Raw genomic sequence first — 15,844 nt, 5'->3', positions numbered from 1 at the left:
AAAAATCCAGAAAACACACTTAATTTGAGGGTTCTAGACCACCGGGACCCCTTAATTTCTGACTGAATCTTCTCAGTACATTTACGCAATTCCTGCTAGTTCATTTAGTATTCTAAGTAAATTCCCGGAATCCAGAGAATCCCTAAATCTGTTGAAATTTGGAGATCTTTTTCATAGCAAATGTGAGATCTTTCGAGAAAATCTCCTCCAGCTGTTGAGCGTTTGGAAAACAAACTTATCCTCGTTTTGCTCGAGATTATAACTAAGATTTTCTACGTAACAATTTAAACAAAAAATAAATTCTAAAAAAAGGTTCATTTGACCGTTGATAAGTGGGAGATTTGGAAGCGCCAAAACCTAAATAAGGAAAACCTAAACATAATAAAGTTTAACACACGGTGACATCATTTCGAAAAAGGCTAATAATAGAAAAGTAAAGCAAAGATCTTAAAGTTTCGAACTAGTAAGTGTTTCATAAAATTTGGTATAATTGTAGACAGAAATTTATAAGTTATAGTTCTACGGGATTCCATGCTGCAAGCATAGAAACCAACTCGAAATTTAGAAGATTATAAATGCGATTAAATAGCTGCCGGTATGATCCGAGCATCCAACTATTTTTTATTTTAGATCGATAACGTAGAGAAAACCAGATAAGCTTCCAAGCTGGAATCATAGAGACGTTTTAAAGTTATCTCTTGGAATTATGAAAAAGTCGCCTAATTCCGTAACCAGGATATCACGTAACAAGCTTTGTCAAATAGAGCTCAGATGTTTCTTTAACTGTGTAGTAGTGTGCTGCAAAAAAGTACCTAATTTTTTAATGATTTTTACATAATTAGTTTTAAGAGTAAGCTACATGTACATAGTACATGGTTTTAGAATATTAAAATTTTGGACTGAACTTGAGTTTTATGTCAATATACCCTTTTCAGGTTATATAAAAGCGGTAAGGCCTGAAGATCTCTGTTTTTACCACATTGAGAAAGTACTCAAATAAAGTAAAAAGGGCAAGTCGCTTAGCTTTCATCTGGAGTAAGATTTTTGTGTGTAGAAATCGTCACATAAAGCGCATGCAAAAGACGAAAGTTTTAAGTTAAAACAGTTAGTTAGAGTTCGGAGAATGCTTTAAATAAATAGTCTTGTCTACAAAAAGTTTGCTTAATTTTTTTAACCTTAAGTCATCTTACAGTATAAAAAATTCGAATTGAACTTGTGGAACACGTACTCGTATTATTTATTACACACCTTCGCTAATCACTGAAGAACCACAAATTGTAAGCCTTTCACAGTTCACTAAATTTTAAATGAATCTTTGGTTTTTCATATCGATTGTTGAAAATTCAATACAAACTATATGCAATATAACCACGTCACTATTATGTATCAATATATACTAGGCAGGACCGCACCCGTTGAATAGAAAAACGCGACTACAGCGCTGTCGTGACAACACAGGGTTGTATGGCGCTAGCAACTCCACATTTGTACGAGTTGGCCAACAATGAACTCTGACTTCAGACTGACACACAAATACGTTACAAAGGATAAATGAGCTGCAACAACAAAGTGGGAAAAATGTGGCAAGCAAGAAATGGATAAAAAGTGTAAATGAAACAATGCGAAATGCGGCCGGAATCAATAAACCAAAGCGCTATAAATATAAGAATGAAGTGAAAATGAGTGAAGCCGCACAGGCCGACGGCAAACTACGTCATGCGACAGAGAATGAGCGTTGCAAGTGGGGAGGGTAGTAGCGAACAAGTGTAAACACTAAAGGGAGTAAAAAGTGACAACAAAAAGGCAATGGAAAAGGGAGTATGGTAACGAAACGTCACTACACTTCCACTTTACTTCCCTCACTTGCGCGCTCTACTCCGCTCTCACTCTCTTTTGCTCAATTTTATTGCGCTTTCTTTGTGTTGCGTCAATTGGCGCTGACTCATAAACTTTACCGGCTGATTGTCGGCCAAAATCAAAGCGAACGTAAGGGCTGAAAGGAGCGAGTGGAAGCGAAGTGTAAATGAAGTAATACGCTGTAGGTACTGAATAACAACTGGTGAGCATTACAACAACTTCAATTACAACCACACAACAACAGCAATAAGTAGCACAGAAGAACTGCATTTTTAGTGCAACGCAAGCCCGACACTTCACTTCCGGCGCAAGGGCACGTGGCAACCGCAAGGTAACTCCAATGCAGTCGAAGTGGGTAACAGTGAGAGAAAGAAAGAGAGTGTGAGTTGGTGGAGCGACGGCCGGCATGCAACGGTGTTACGGTGTTATATGCGCTCAAGTGGAAGTGACGATGTGCTAACTAGGAGTTGCTGCTTGTTAATGCCGTTAGTGGGTATTGTTGGAAAGCGTGCGGTTGTTTTTGGAGTGGTATTGATTTAAAGTTACTTTTTTTTTTGGTTAGTGTAGGAGATTATAAGTTTCGCTAATAAATTAGGTTAAAAATTATATATTGAAATCAATCAAAATAAAATAAAACAAAACAAATTAAACAAAAATAATAATTAAATTGTCTTTAAATAAAAAAAAATTAAAATTAAATCAAAAATAATTAAATCAAAATAAAACAAAATTTATTTAAATTAAATTGAATTAAATTAAATTAAATTAAATTAAATTAAATTAAATTAAATTAAATTAAATTAAATTAAATTAAATTAAATTAAATTAAATTAAATTAAATTGAATTGAATTAAATTAAATTATGTAATTGAAAATTAATAAGTAATAAATTAAATAAAATTAAATTAATAGTCAAAAAGTAATATAATAAAAAAGAATAAAAAAAATAAAGCGAAGTAAAATGATATTGAAAGCAAGACAAATGTTAATTTTTGCTTAACCGAATCTAAGCATAATACCCTACACAAATTAAAAATTTTACAGATAAGAACTTGATTCCGATCGTTCAATTTGTATGGCAGTCATATGCTAAAGTCATCAGATCTAAACAATTTCTTCTGAGATCGCACCATTGCTTTTGGCAGCAACAATCCATGCCAAATTTCGTGAAGATATCTGGCTAAATGAAAAAGTGTTCTATATGTCTATATGTGCGATCGTTCATTGTTCCATTAGTTCGAATAAAATATCCATGCCAAATTTCGTGAAGATATCTTGTCCAATTTAAAAATTTCCATAAAAGGACTTCATTTAGAACGTTCAGTTTATATGGTAGCTATAAGCAAGAGTGGTTCGATATCAACGACTTCCTCAAATAAACAGCTTCTTGGAGAGAAAAAAAAAAATTTTAGATCCATATCTCAAAAAGTGAGGGACAAGTTTGCGTATATACAGGTAGACAGACGGAGAAACCGGCCAACATGGCTATATGTATCAACCTGGTGCATCACGCTGATTGGTTATATATGTACTTTAAAGTCTATCTGAAATTTTCTTCTCGGTCTTACAAATTTAGTGGCAGGGTATATGTTCAAGGCACAAAAAGCTGTACTCTTATCACTCCATTATATTTACAGAGATTACATATGGTAACTACGCTTTGATAATATTAAGTTTTTATTAAAAATGTAATTAATTGGGAACTAAGGAATTTAATTTTCAGCTGATAATTAGTGATAAGCACCTTAGTTGCCTAAATGTAGGCCACAGTTTAGCAATACTATTATTTTTACTAGAAAATTGCTGCATACTTTTAGGAAGTATGAATTTAATGAAATTTTCAAAGAAGATTTATAAAAATTTAGTAACTTTCGGCTACTGAAATAGACATGGGGCACAAATATTTTTGCTTTCGAATATACAGCACTTGGCACTTCAATAAAGCGATTGCAATTCAAGTTGGAAATTAACAATCTCCGTGGATAAGTAAAGAGAAATTGACACTAATAATCGAAAATCGTATTGTAGAACGTTAGCCGGAATACTAAAATTTTTAAATTATTGGTATTAATTTGTTAGAAGGACACAAAACAAAAATATTTATAATCCTTTGAATGACACAAATACTAGCTGGCTTTGTCTAATTGCGATAAAATTGGTATGACCTTAAGCTTTTATGTTTATCAATATGTCTTTTAGTACCTTAATGTAGATTTTTTTTACTAACTACGACTCGATTCGCCTTGAATTCAAATATACAGTTTGGTAAGGTGGATTTATAATTTGTTGGCCTGAAAATCTGCTCTTTTCTGAAAATTTTTTCTCAGCAAGTATAATACTTAATTTTCCCAAAGTTGTCCGAAAAAGTTTATTGAAGCTTTTCAAATATGGTTTCAGGCGGCGGAATCAGGCGGCGCCTCTTTCTCATAGTGAGAGTCCTAGCGCCCATAAATAATATCTGAAGCGCATACAAAAAATATTTTCTTAATCTGTACACTTTTTTATAATAATACTAATAAGAAGGAAAAATTATAAAAAATTGCAGACATTATGAGTTTTTGAAAAAAACTCGATTTTAGGCTATTTTTTTGTTACAAATAATTTTTTTTAATGAACAATTTTCAAGTTCCTGATGAATGTGTGTACAAAATTTACACATGTCGAAATGAAAAACTTGGTTTTGAGAAAACGTGTTTACGCCATGTCTCGGCGGACCAACGTGCTTGACACCGCTGCATAACTTTCGTAACTTAACAGACTACAGCTCGGAACTTTTAGAGCGTATTCTTGAAATAGGCAACTATTTGAATATTTAAAGCAGTAAGCGGTTTTTATTCTCACAGGGCGAAAACGTCAGTAAAAAATTTTAGTGAACAAAAATTTTAAATATAATATACGTTTTATTAATTTTTAATTTATTTAAAATTTTAACTTTAATTTCCACAAAAATTTATAATAAAAAAAATTATTATGTTTGAAAAAATTTTAAATATTTTCAGATTTTCAATCAGTAATTTCTTGAGTTTTGTTTTATAAAGTTTTTTTTAATATACTAAAAAGCTTAAACTGCATTTAATTTATACAAAAATTTATAATTAAAAAAATTAAGAATTAATTTTAATTATTTTCGGATTTTCACTACTTATTTTTAATTTATTAAAAATTTTAATACAAATATTTATAAATATGAAAATAATTATATTCAAAAAAAATTAAATTATTATCAGATTTCCAATCAGTAATTTTTTCAGCTTTGTTTTCGAATTTATTAAAAAAATTTAATTAAATTTAATTTATAAAAAATGTATAATTAAAAAAATTATGTTCGAAGAACTGAAATTATTGTCAGTTTTTAATCAGTAATTTATTTTAATTTTCGAAAGTTTTTTTTTTTTAATTTACTAAAACTTTTTAATTAAATTTAATTTATAAAAAAAAAATTATAATTAAAAAAATTTGTTCGAAAAAATTAAATTATTGTCTTTAATCAGTAATTGTTTTAGTTTTGTTTTCAAAAAAAATCATTATTATTTTCATTTTTTAGTTTTGGGTTTCTTAAAAGCCTGAGTTCATCGTCAGATATCCACATATCTACCTATTTTTGAAAAACAAAAGTTTTTTTCTAAGAGCCTTGGGTATAACCATCCCTACATATTTTTCAAAAAAAAAAAAACTCTTTACTGAACTGAAGTGTCAACACTAACTTTGAATGATTTTTTTCTTCAAATTAAATGTTTGTGATTTCTTAAATAAGTACTACTTTTTTATGACAGGAAAATATATTTAGGAGTTTCTGGTAGTCTCACAAAGTTGTAAGTTATAATTAACTGAAAACATAGCGTTGAGAATTGTGATTGCGTATTTTTAAAAAAAAAAGTGTAAAAGCCTATGATTTTGTAAAGAACAAGATTATTTTATGACCGAATGTGTTTTCAAAAGGAAATTAAAATTCTTTTTCCCTCAAAACAAATTTTGAGAATTATTTTTATTAAAAAAAGCCGTTATTTTTAAGCATATATTAAAAAAATTTAAAAATGATTTTTTTAAGTAATTTTTTGTATTCGAATCCTTTATGAATATGTAATTAATTTTCTTTAAGAAAACAAAAAAAATTAAAAATATTTTTATTAGCAATGTAAAGTGTAACGTTTGCAAAAGCCAATATTTTTAAGCATTTATTGTGAAAAAATTTAAAAAAAATTTAATCAATTTAAATTTAAAAAAATTAAAAAATAAGAAAAATTAAAAAATTAAATAATTTTTTTTTTTTAACAATGTACAATTAAACGTTTGCAAAAGCCGATATTTTTAAGTATATATTGAAAAAAATTAAATTAATTTCAAAAAATTAAAAATTTAAATCAATTTTTTTTTCCGCATTCACTCATCAATTTTCACAAAAGCCCATTATATTATTACGTTGTATTAAGTTAAGATAATTCTTTTGTTGACTGACAACTGAAGTTGCGCATTTCCTCAAATCTTTTTTGAATTTTACTTTTACAACTTCTTTTCAAAATTTCTTTATAATTTTTTATTAACCTTTTCCGTATTGTGAGATTGACTGCACTTCCTGCCAACTCGCCAAAAAAAACACAAAAAAAAATATTTCAATCCACACGCTTTCTTTTCAATTGAAATACTTCCAAAAATTAATTTTTTTGGTAATAATTTGGAAATGAATTTAAATTTTTTATTTCACATTGCTGGGTATTCACAATTTGCTCAACACATTACTTGTGTGGAAGGGACACGTTTGTCAGCGCTTTAAATGCTTAATTAAGCCTTTTTCGGTTGCAACCGTTTGGAAAGCTCGACGAAGACTAAATCCAAGCTGTGTGGCTCGAAGCCACTTTGCTTGCTTGCTTGCTTGGCTGGTTGCTTAGCTGCTTGGTTGGTTTGGTCGCTCGGCTTATGCGCGCGCTGCGCCAACAACAAACGCTGCATTGAGCACAACTACAACTAAAGCTGAAAGCACGACAGGACATTCGATTGGAAACGTCGTGTCACACTCGTCGTCGTTAAGTTAATGCACAGCATTGTTATTGTTATTATTACTATTTTGTTACTGTTTTAGTTGGAAGTTTTCCAAAGCGAGTTTCCAATAGCGCCACCAGTCAGCTAGCCAACTTCGGCATGTTCTTGTTCTTTGTTGCTGTTATTTGTTGGCCGCATGCCAAAAACAAAACAAATACATACATGCTCGTACGTGGCATGCAACAACAATGCATTTAGCCGCAAAACTAAACATGAAAAACAGCTGCTTTGGCAGCGAATCGTCGCATGACGGTGTAACTACTTAAGCAACAACAACAAGCGTGGTAATAAAAAGTCATGTAACATAACAACCAACCGCATGGAATCGTTAGCAAAACAACAAACAACAACATACACATTGCTTTCAGCTCGTCATAACTCAGTTTCTTTGGCTATGCGGCAGTTTGAAATTAGCGAAGACTCAGCGCCGGGCAGCCGAGGCAGATTTAGCGACGGCGAAGCAACGTTGAAGATTTGAGCCACATAAAATTAAATAAATTGTCGAAGTTAAACAACAAATTATATTTGCAACGAATATTTCATTTTGAAAGTTGTCAGAATTTTTTCTAAAAAACTTGGCTCCGATATTAAATAGATTTTAAAAACTAGAAAAAACATTTTGAAAATAGCTTAGTTTCTAAACAATAAATTTTTTAAAATCTTTTTCAAAAAATTTAGTTCGCTTAAGTTTTCATCAAAAAAATTTAACCTTAAAATATTAAATAATTTTAGAAAGAAAAAAAATTAATAAATAACCATTTTTACTGCTATTTTGGCTTAGTTACTAGGCAATAAATAGTTTTTAAAATCTAGAAAATTATTTTCGAAGCGTTTTTGAGTTGCCAAAATTTCTTTTCTTCAAACAAAAATTTTTTCTCGAAATATTAAATATTTCGTAAATACTACGAAATTAATTTAGAAGAATTTTTGGTGTTGCCGGACATTTTTTCAAAAGAACTTTAATCCGAAATATTAAATAATTTGTTAAAATCTTGAAAATTACCTTCAAAGAAAATTCGCCACATTTGATAGCGTTAAAAGATAAAATTGTTTTGCACAGTGCTGCCAACTTTCAAAAATTAATATTTTTATTCAGAAAATCATAAACGTTTTTGATTGAGAGTTCCTACTTTTGTCTGTTAATTTTTTAAGTTCACCACAATTATCTGTAGGGTTGCCATCTTTTATATATTAATTATTTCAGGGTTTTGCTACTAAGTATATTGCGCCAACAATTTTAAGCGAAAAGAAATATTTTTGGAACTCGTTAAACCTACACATTACATGAGCTCCTAAGATCACCTTAAAGATGATTAACCTTTTCTTTATGCAAGCCGAACTGGGATTCATCAAATCTCTGTAATAAATACTAACAATATTTTTCAGGATTTTTGGTCTGGAAATCAGGATTTTAAGATTCAGCAAGAAAGCGCAAGAAAGGAAATCGAGAAGAACGATTTACATAGCGTACAAATAGTTCTGTATACATAAAATAATTACTTTGCAGACTCTGTAGCTCTTCAAACTTTGAAGAGTTCACATTTTGATTTAGCATGGGCTTTTGGAGGCCATATATGGCTATAATACTTGAATAACGCACTACTAATGCAGTGAAATTCTATAAACATACATACATATAAAAACTTCCTAACACTACCACAATTTATTTTTGATGGTTTCTTGTATCTATTATATGGTACCATGTGTCTCCTAAAGCCGCCGCAAACTGTAAAACGCTATGTTGCCAATATTCAATTGACTTCCTCAATAAACTAATATACAATTGACAGCTTTTTAATTTCTTTAATCGAAGATAATTCTTAAAATTCTTGTTAAATTATAATCAACACTGTTTTTATAGTCACTAAACTGATCTGAAACAGCCATGTTGCCATTTTTAAGCAAGAAAGTAGGAAAACTTGAATTCACGTTTATCCATGCGAAAATTTGTATTTATAATTTAATTTCATTCACCTTTTTTATGAAATTACTAATGATGAAACTTCGTGATACGAAATTAAATATAGTTTTGAAATTACTTTTGAATTCGGAGTTAAGTATTAAGCACTTTTAATCCATGAAAGTTCCGACAACTATATTGTTTTCCATTGCTGATTGCATACGTTTAGGCAGAACTTGCTTTTTTCAGGCTATAATAAAGTTTTCAATCGACTGCTTAGTTGTTGACAACAGTTATATTAAACGAAGTTTCCGTCATTGCTGGTATTTAAGAATTTTTTTAAATAAATACGCTAAGTTATAAATATGAATATTCTTGAAAGACTCGATGTATCCCTTCCTATCCTTTTTAGTTTTTTTTAAGCATAAATTTATATGATAAATTAATATGAAATGCGCATTTTTGATACTATTAGGAAAACTGCTAAAAACTTTTAGTAAATTTTGCTTAAAAATATATTTTGTTTATTAGTAAAAAATTGAAGATATTTCCTTCGAAAAGTGCTAATCTGTACTAGTTATTAGTAAAAAATAAAAATATATTAGTTTAAGTATTTTTTTTGTCGTTTTCAAAATTTGTATATATTTATTAAACTAAATCTTCAAATATCCGAGAGCAACGTTGCCAAATTTCTATGTTTCTAAATTTTGTTTTGGCTTTTGTGAATGAAAATGTGTGGGTCTTTAATAAAATTTAAATATTTTTCTAATTTTTAATATTTGTTTAAAACACTTTAAATTGTAACTTTTCACTATTTAATTTTTTTTTTTTAATTTTTGCGATTTTTCAATGGGTTTTCCAATTTGAAAAGCATTTTATTGTTATGTAAAGCCAAATTCTAATCTCTTTTTAGAAAATTGCACACCACAACACTGCTACCGCTTTCACACTTGAAAATTTTCAAACACACACTGCCAGTTCACTGCATTCTGAACACTTTAACTTCAAGTATGTGCACCACTAAATATTCGAACGCCTCAAGAGGTGCTGAGTATGTGTCGAAAATTTTTCAGATTGCAAACTAAGCTAGTGTATATATGCATTGTGCAAATACAAATCGCTTCAACTTCCACACTTGAGTACACACTTGAGAATGGAATATGAATGAAAACACTGCAGAAATATCAGCAATCAAACTCAGTTACACACACATACACAGTTTTACAATTGTGCGACTGTATGTGCGTAATTGCATTGCAGTATGTTAGCGCACCTCAAAAACATGAGTACATCCGACTTAATCCCGTTCACAATGCGCCACCTTTAAAGTCCTTTGCTTCACTAAGCCTTTAAGTATGCAGCAAAAACTATGAAAGTTCAATAGCTTATAGTTTTTTTTGACTAGCAGTACACGAACCACTTGATATTTATTGTGAATTTAGCTTAAAGCTGAAATTTTTTTCCACGTTCACCAACGACGAGTACTGCACAACGACTGACTGGCTGGAGTGCCGCACGAAAGGAGCACAGCAGTGCGCTGGCCGAGCAACACTCCGGTTCGACGCTCGGCAGATGAGTCGTGTCGCCGACTGGAAGCGCCTAAATGTGACAATATTTACACTAGTGTGTGTGTGTTGGCAAATATTTGCTTTTGCTCAAGTTCGGCACCTACAGCTGTGTGTTCGGCGACAGTGGCGCATAGCCGTTGCTGCTATTGGAAAATTGGCGAAAAATTACGCAATTTCCAGTGCGACAGAATGCTTTTGGAAGTTTTCCGGCAAACTTCCCGACAACAACACGTGCACACAACACTTAAGTAGCTCCAAACATCGATGGCATTTGCCAGGAATGTGCCTGCGTGTGTTTGTACTGCTCAAATGGAAGCCGCGCAGCCAGACTGGCGGGCAATTCGGCTGATTGGCATGACGATGTAGACAACAGTTTTTGGAAAGCGGTGGTAGCAAATGCTCAAGCAACTGTAAATATTGTATTTTGCTGGAGTTCATTGAAGTGCAGTGGCACTAGGCGACAATAAGTCGCCTGCATATATTCGAGTCGGCAGCGTGCTACTTTACATATGTGCAAGTATGTAATTGAGTGAGTGCTTTATGATTTGAAGTGTTGATAGTTGAAAAATTGGCAACATGGTAAACATGCTGTAGTTGTATTACATTTGCTCAATTCAATTAAAATCAAAACTTAAGCGAATTAGCTAAATACAAACGCATCTACTTGGGCACAGATTTAATAAAATAATACCGACGTGAAATTTGGAAACATGGTCTACTTAAAAGTTAGTTTCAGATATGAAATTTGCAAATGAAAATGGATTTGAGGATTACTGGTTATTTTGCTATAACCATCAACCCTTTTGAAAGCCATAGGTCAAATTTTGACCAAATTCTACAACAATGTAATTATACCATTAACTGTTTTTTCAGCGCTTCTATAATATATCTAAGCATTTTTAGAAGCGCTTTTGAAATGGTTATCTTGCAAAATTTCTGCCTGCATAAAACTTGGCAACGTCGCTCTTAATAGAAAATTATTAATAATGTTTTCCAAAATACACAACTACGAATTGTAATTTATTTTTTAGTAAAATATTAGACAAACTATTTATTAATATGAAATTTGCCAGTTTGTTAAAGTTGCATTATTTCATTTGTGTGAAACTATAAAAAATTACTTGATAAAATTTGTTTGGCAACGTCGCTTTCACTAAAAAACTTATAGCCACATATTACAAAAAAAATCTGAAATTGCATGAAATTGAAGAAAGCAAAATTTTTGCCTGTGAAATTTGACAACGTTACTTAAATCTACAAAGTTTTTACAGCTGTAGTTGCAAATTTCAATTTTGAGCTGTGTAAATAAATAACTAAAAATGTGTATAATATTTATATATATTTTAGAAGATGAACTTTGGAAACAATGCAAATAATTGTTAAAGACTTGCTTGACTCTTAGAAAGTTTCAGGACTTCGTTTATATATTTGTGACTGATAATCTGAAAAATCACTGAAAATCTACTACTGTCGCCAATTTCAAAATTTTAATACATACATATAAGTAATCATTTTTTGTAGTTAAACATTAGACCACCTTCTACTTATTCACTTATATTAATGTAAAATGTTAAAAATTGGAATATTTTCATGAGCTATGTAGTGATTAGTTCGAAATGTTCACTCAATAACTAATCGGTCTTGAAAACTCTCAATATTGATTGTCATTACCAAATTCTTGCAGTATATACAGCTAATTATAAACTTGAAAATCCAGAGCAGGAACCAGAAATAGGAGAAACATAATTTTAGGTGATTTGACTGTATTGAAAGTTAATATTGAATTTGAATTGAGTAAAATAGTAAAAAGATTTGACGATGACAATTTTAATTATAGCAAAAAACCTCGACGAATACAATGTTGCCAAACTTCACTTTTAACTCTATAACTCAATTATTTTTAAATAAATTTAAGCCAAAAATTTGTATATCAATCACAATCACTCATATAAAATGAGCTGTCAGCATCAACAGCATACATTTATTTGTGCCGAGTAAAATTTACATATTTAAATAAAGCCGTAAATGCTAATTTCATTTAATCGCTTACTCACTGACTTTATCAATGTTTACATAGACCCATATTTACACATGGCGTTACACACTATTTATTCATATGCAACCATATACAAATGTATAGTACTTTGGCAGAATGCGAAAAGGTCAACCTCAAGTGACCCATTCCGCTCAACGTTTCACTAAATTTGTCAATACTCCGTGACATACTGACAGGGTTGCTTTATTTGAGCAGGCAGGCAAGCAATAGTACAATATCTTTTCTGTTTTGTATTTCTAAAAGGTTACACGTCCATTCGTTCACACATATGCTTATATGTGGGTATGTCGTTGCATATGTAAACAACCCCAAAGTATTACAGGCTCAAATTACAATTGATTAAGTGAATGACTCAATTTGTGCAGCTAAATTTAGACGTGAAAAAAACTCACAAGTCAAATCTTCAATAAGTGTGAATGAGCATATGTATTATTATATATAATAAGCCGCTCGGAGTGGTGTGTAAACAGTATTAGTGTGAAGTTTAAATTTTGAATCTCTCGACGAAGCAGGTTTATACTCTAGTAGGAATATACTTCACAGATGCAGAACATTCTACCTTTAGAGCTTTTATTCCTTTCTTGGAAATCCCAATAGCACTGAATCAGCAGTTTTTATTTCTATACTTCATTTCATTAGACCCCTGAAACTCATTTATTACCATGTTTCTCAAGTTTCTGCTAGCTCAGAGTTGTGCTTTAAGCTTTTTTTAGCTCTTGCTTGGAGTTCCTACCCACATGGAGTAATGATTTCAGTTTTTACCTCCCTCTAAAAGGTATAATCAGCAGATGTTCATAGTTTTCATTTGTTCACCGCGTTTGCTACGTTATTGAAGCACCACCACCACAAACTCGGAGTTGTAATTCCGTTACCTCTTCTTTGGAGATTCTACCGGTATAACTTCATGCCTTTTAGTTCAAGTTCTGATCCCATGTTTGGGAACAATTTTTGGAGTTCAGAACTATCTCTTCAAAGGAAACTTTAGATAATAGACAATTGACGCTTGTCCCAGAAATAAGACGAAGTGAGCGTCAAACTGCGATAAAAGATGGCTGAATCTTCTGCAGTAACTCAAGATAACATTTCACAAATATTTTTGACAATTACTTATGTTGTTAGAAAGCTTGGTCGGATTCAACTTATACTAAACTATCACGTTTAGGGAGTGTCTGTATATTTCGATGAAATCACTATTTTACTGTTATGAAACCCATACCAGCTGATAGCAAGCCGGGAAGGCAAGAAAAACGGAATGGTTCCAAAGTTTTTCGATTTAATGGAATGCAATAAAAGACACCATAAAAGTCAAAGGTCAGAGCTCAATGTGACTTCTTATATCAACGAATTGTCAGCTTCAGATTATAGTAAAATGTTTTAGGAGTTATTTCTTTCATGAAATTTGTTCAGAGTATCACCGAAGTCTCAACTCTCTAAATGCTAGAAAGAGGTTTGATATCATTTATTTCAATTTCTGTTCAGACTGTTTAATTCTGCTACACTTCCGAGCTTTCGTTCCAATCTCAAGCATTTTTTTTTTCAAAAATAACCACTTTCCGATTTGAGCTAACACTTCCTTGAGAGTGCCAAAAAGCCGGTTTGCTGCGCAATTACTTGAATTATTTCTTTTTTATTTAACAGTAAAAAAGTTTGCATAACCTCTAACCAGCCAAAACACGCACTCATATGCTCCTGTTAACACATTTGAGAGTACCGCAATTACACTCGTATAAATTTAACTCTCACACAGTTTTAGCTTATTATGCTCTATACTTAATTTCAGCTCCACTTGCGCTCGCACACACCTGCTGGCTGCAAATCAGCTGTTTCTCTTTGCCAGATTGCATAACAGTTTGAGCGGCGCTGTAGCTGAGTGAACATCTGATTGAAACGGCTGTGAGAACGAGCAGTGGCAGAGAGCCAGCACAAAAGCAAGTGCCAAAGAAGGCACGCAAGGGGTTGCAAGCTATTGATTTTCCAGCTAAAAGCAACAAAAATGCAAGCTATGCTGTAACAGGGTGGCACTACGACCGGTCACCCAAAACAGCTGATTGCTGTTGGGGGGCGCATGGAGCACGCACACTAGCCAACAGCTGAGCGTATGAGCATATGTGCGCTGTTGGCTGAAATTTGCGGTAGCTGTGTATGGGAAATGGCAAAAGAGATAACGGTAAGTGGGGAAAAATACACTTTTGACCCGTAGAATGAACGAACGAACAAATGTGGAAGTATAATAGCGCATAAGATAATATGCAATAGCATGCAAAGTAAAAGCGAGTAAAAGAGATAGCATAATAAGCAGAAAAGCACGAACTCATACTTGACCGTAGGCATTATGCGGCCTTGCATGTGTGAGTTTGTGTGTGTAGGTGAGCGTTGAATGCGGCGACTGATGATGAGGAAGGTTATGGCAAAAGCCGCATTAGGTTAAGCGGCGACACAGATGACAACAGCTAAAGCATTATGCTACAATAACAGCAACAATTTACTGTGTTCAAATCAACATGAAATATTGTTGCTGCTGAAATATATAGCGTACGGCTTGAAAAAGTGGGTTGGCAAATCTTCGATTTTTCCAGTAAATGCCAACGGTAGGTAATTATAGCGACATGAGCACATACAAACATATATACATACATATGTATGTAGGCTTAAGGAGAGCGAGCGCATCAAAGAGCGCTAACGAAGTGGTGATTAGTAGTAGACGAACGAAGCAGCAGCAAATGGACGGACATGCAAGAAGTTGTTAGTAGGCCAGTGAAATTTCGGAAAATTCGATAATTTGGCTGCGTTTGGTGGAACACACGAAATCACCGACGAAGTTGTCGATGGAAAACGAGTCAATATATTAATTGTTGAAATTTTTTGTTTCGGAATTCGAACAACACAAAATTTAGCAGAATAAAAATATTTTTAAAATAACTCACCAAATAATATTGAGTACACATTTTTTGTACTATAAATAAAAAAGTGAAGATATGTAAAGGAACAGCAAAAATACTCCATACGTTAGTTGGAAGCAGTAAGGCAATATTAAAAAATTTTTGTACTAAAAATAGTATGTACTTAAACTGAAATGTGTACTGAAAATATCTGCAATAATTAATACAGAGCGCGAAATTTAGTACCGAAATTCGCAATTTTTTACCTAAAACAATGTGTACTAAAATTATGTACTGAACTAAGTCTAAGTCTTCCGCTTTAATATTTTTATCAAGCACTGTACTAAAATTAGTACTAAAATCCTAGCAATAAAGCAATATTAAAACTGTTTGTGCCAAGATTGATTTGTACTAAACTAAAAATATATGCTATAATTAGTACAGAATGCAGAATTTAGTACTTAAATTCACAATTTTTTACGTAAAAGAATGTGTACTAAAAATTATGTACTGACTAAGTGTAAGTCACACGCTTTAATATTTTTAA

The 15,844-nt window shown here is 31.9% G+C and overlaps 1 protein-coding gene across 1 annotated transcript in view; it reads right to left on the bottom strand.

Annotated features, from left to right (window-relative positions):
* The window catches only part of LOC126759352 (microtubule-associated protein futsch), a 216,069-nt gene extending 205,799 nt beyond the window's left edge, over window positions 1-10,270 (bottom strand). Inside the window, 1 exon segment of the mRNA XM_050474087.1 lies at window positions 10,068-10,270. The gene's annotated coding sequence lies outside the window, so the exon portion shown is untranslated.
* Between the last annotated feature and the right edge of the window lie 5,574 nt (window positions 10,271-15,844).

Source organism: Bactrocera neohumeralis, chromosome 5 (assembly GCF_024586455.1).
Source record: "Bactrocera neohumeralis isolate Rockhampton chromosome 5, APGP_CSIRO_Bneo_wtdbg2-racon-allhic-juicebox.fasta_v2, whole genome shotgun sequence".
NCBI classification, from domain to species: Eukaryota; Metazoa; Arthropoda; class Insecta; order Diptera; family Tephritidae; genus Bactrocera; species Bactrocera neohumeralis.
Note: the sequence above shows the minus strand (reverse complement) of the source record. Positions and strands in the feature narration are given on the sequence as shown.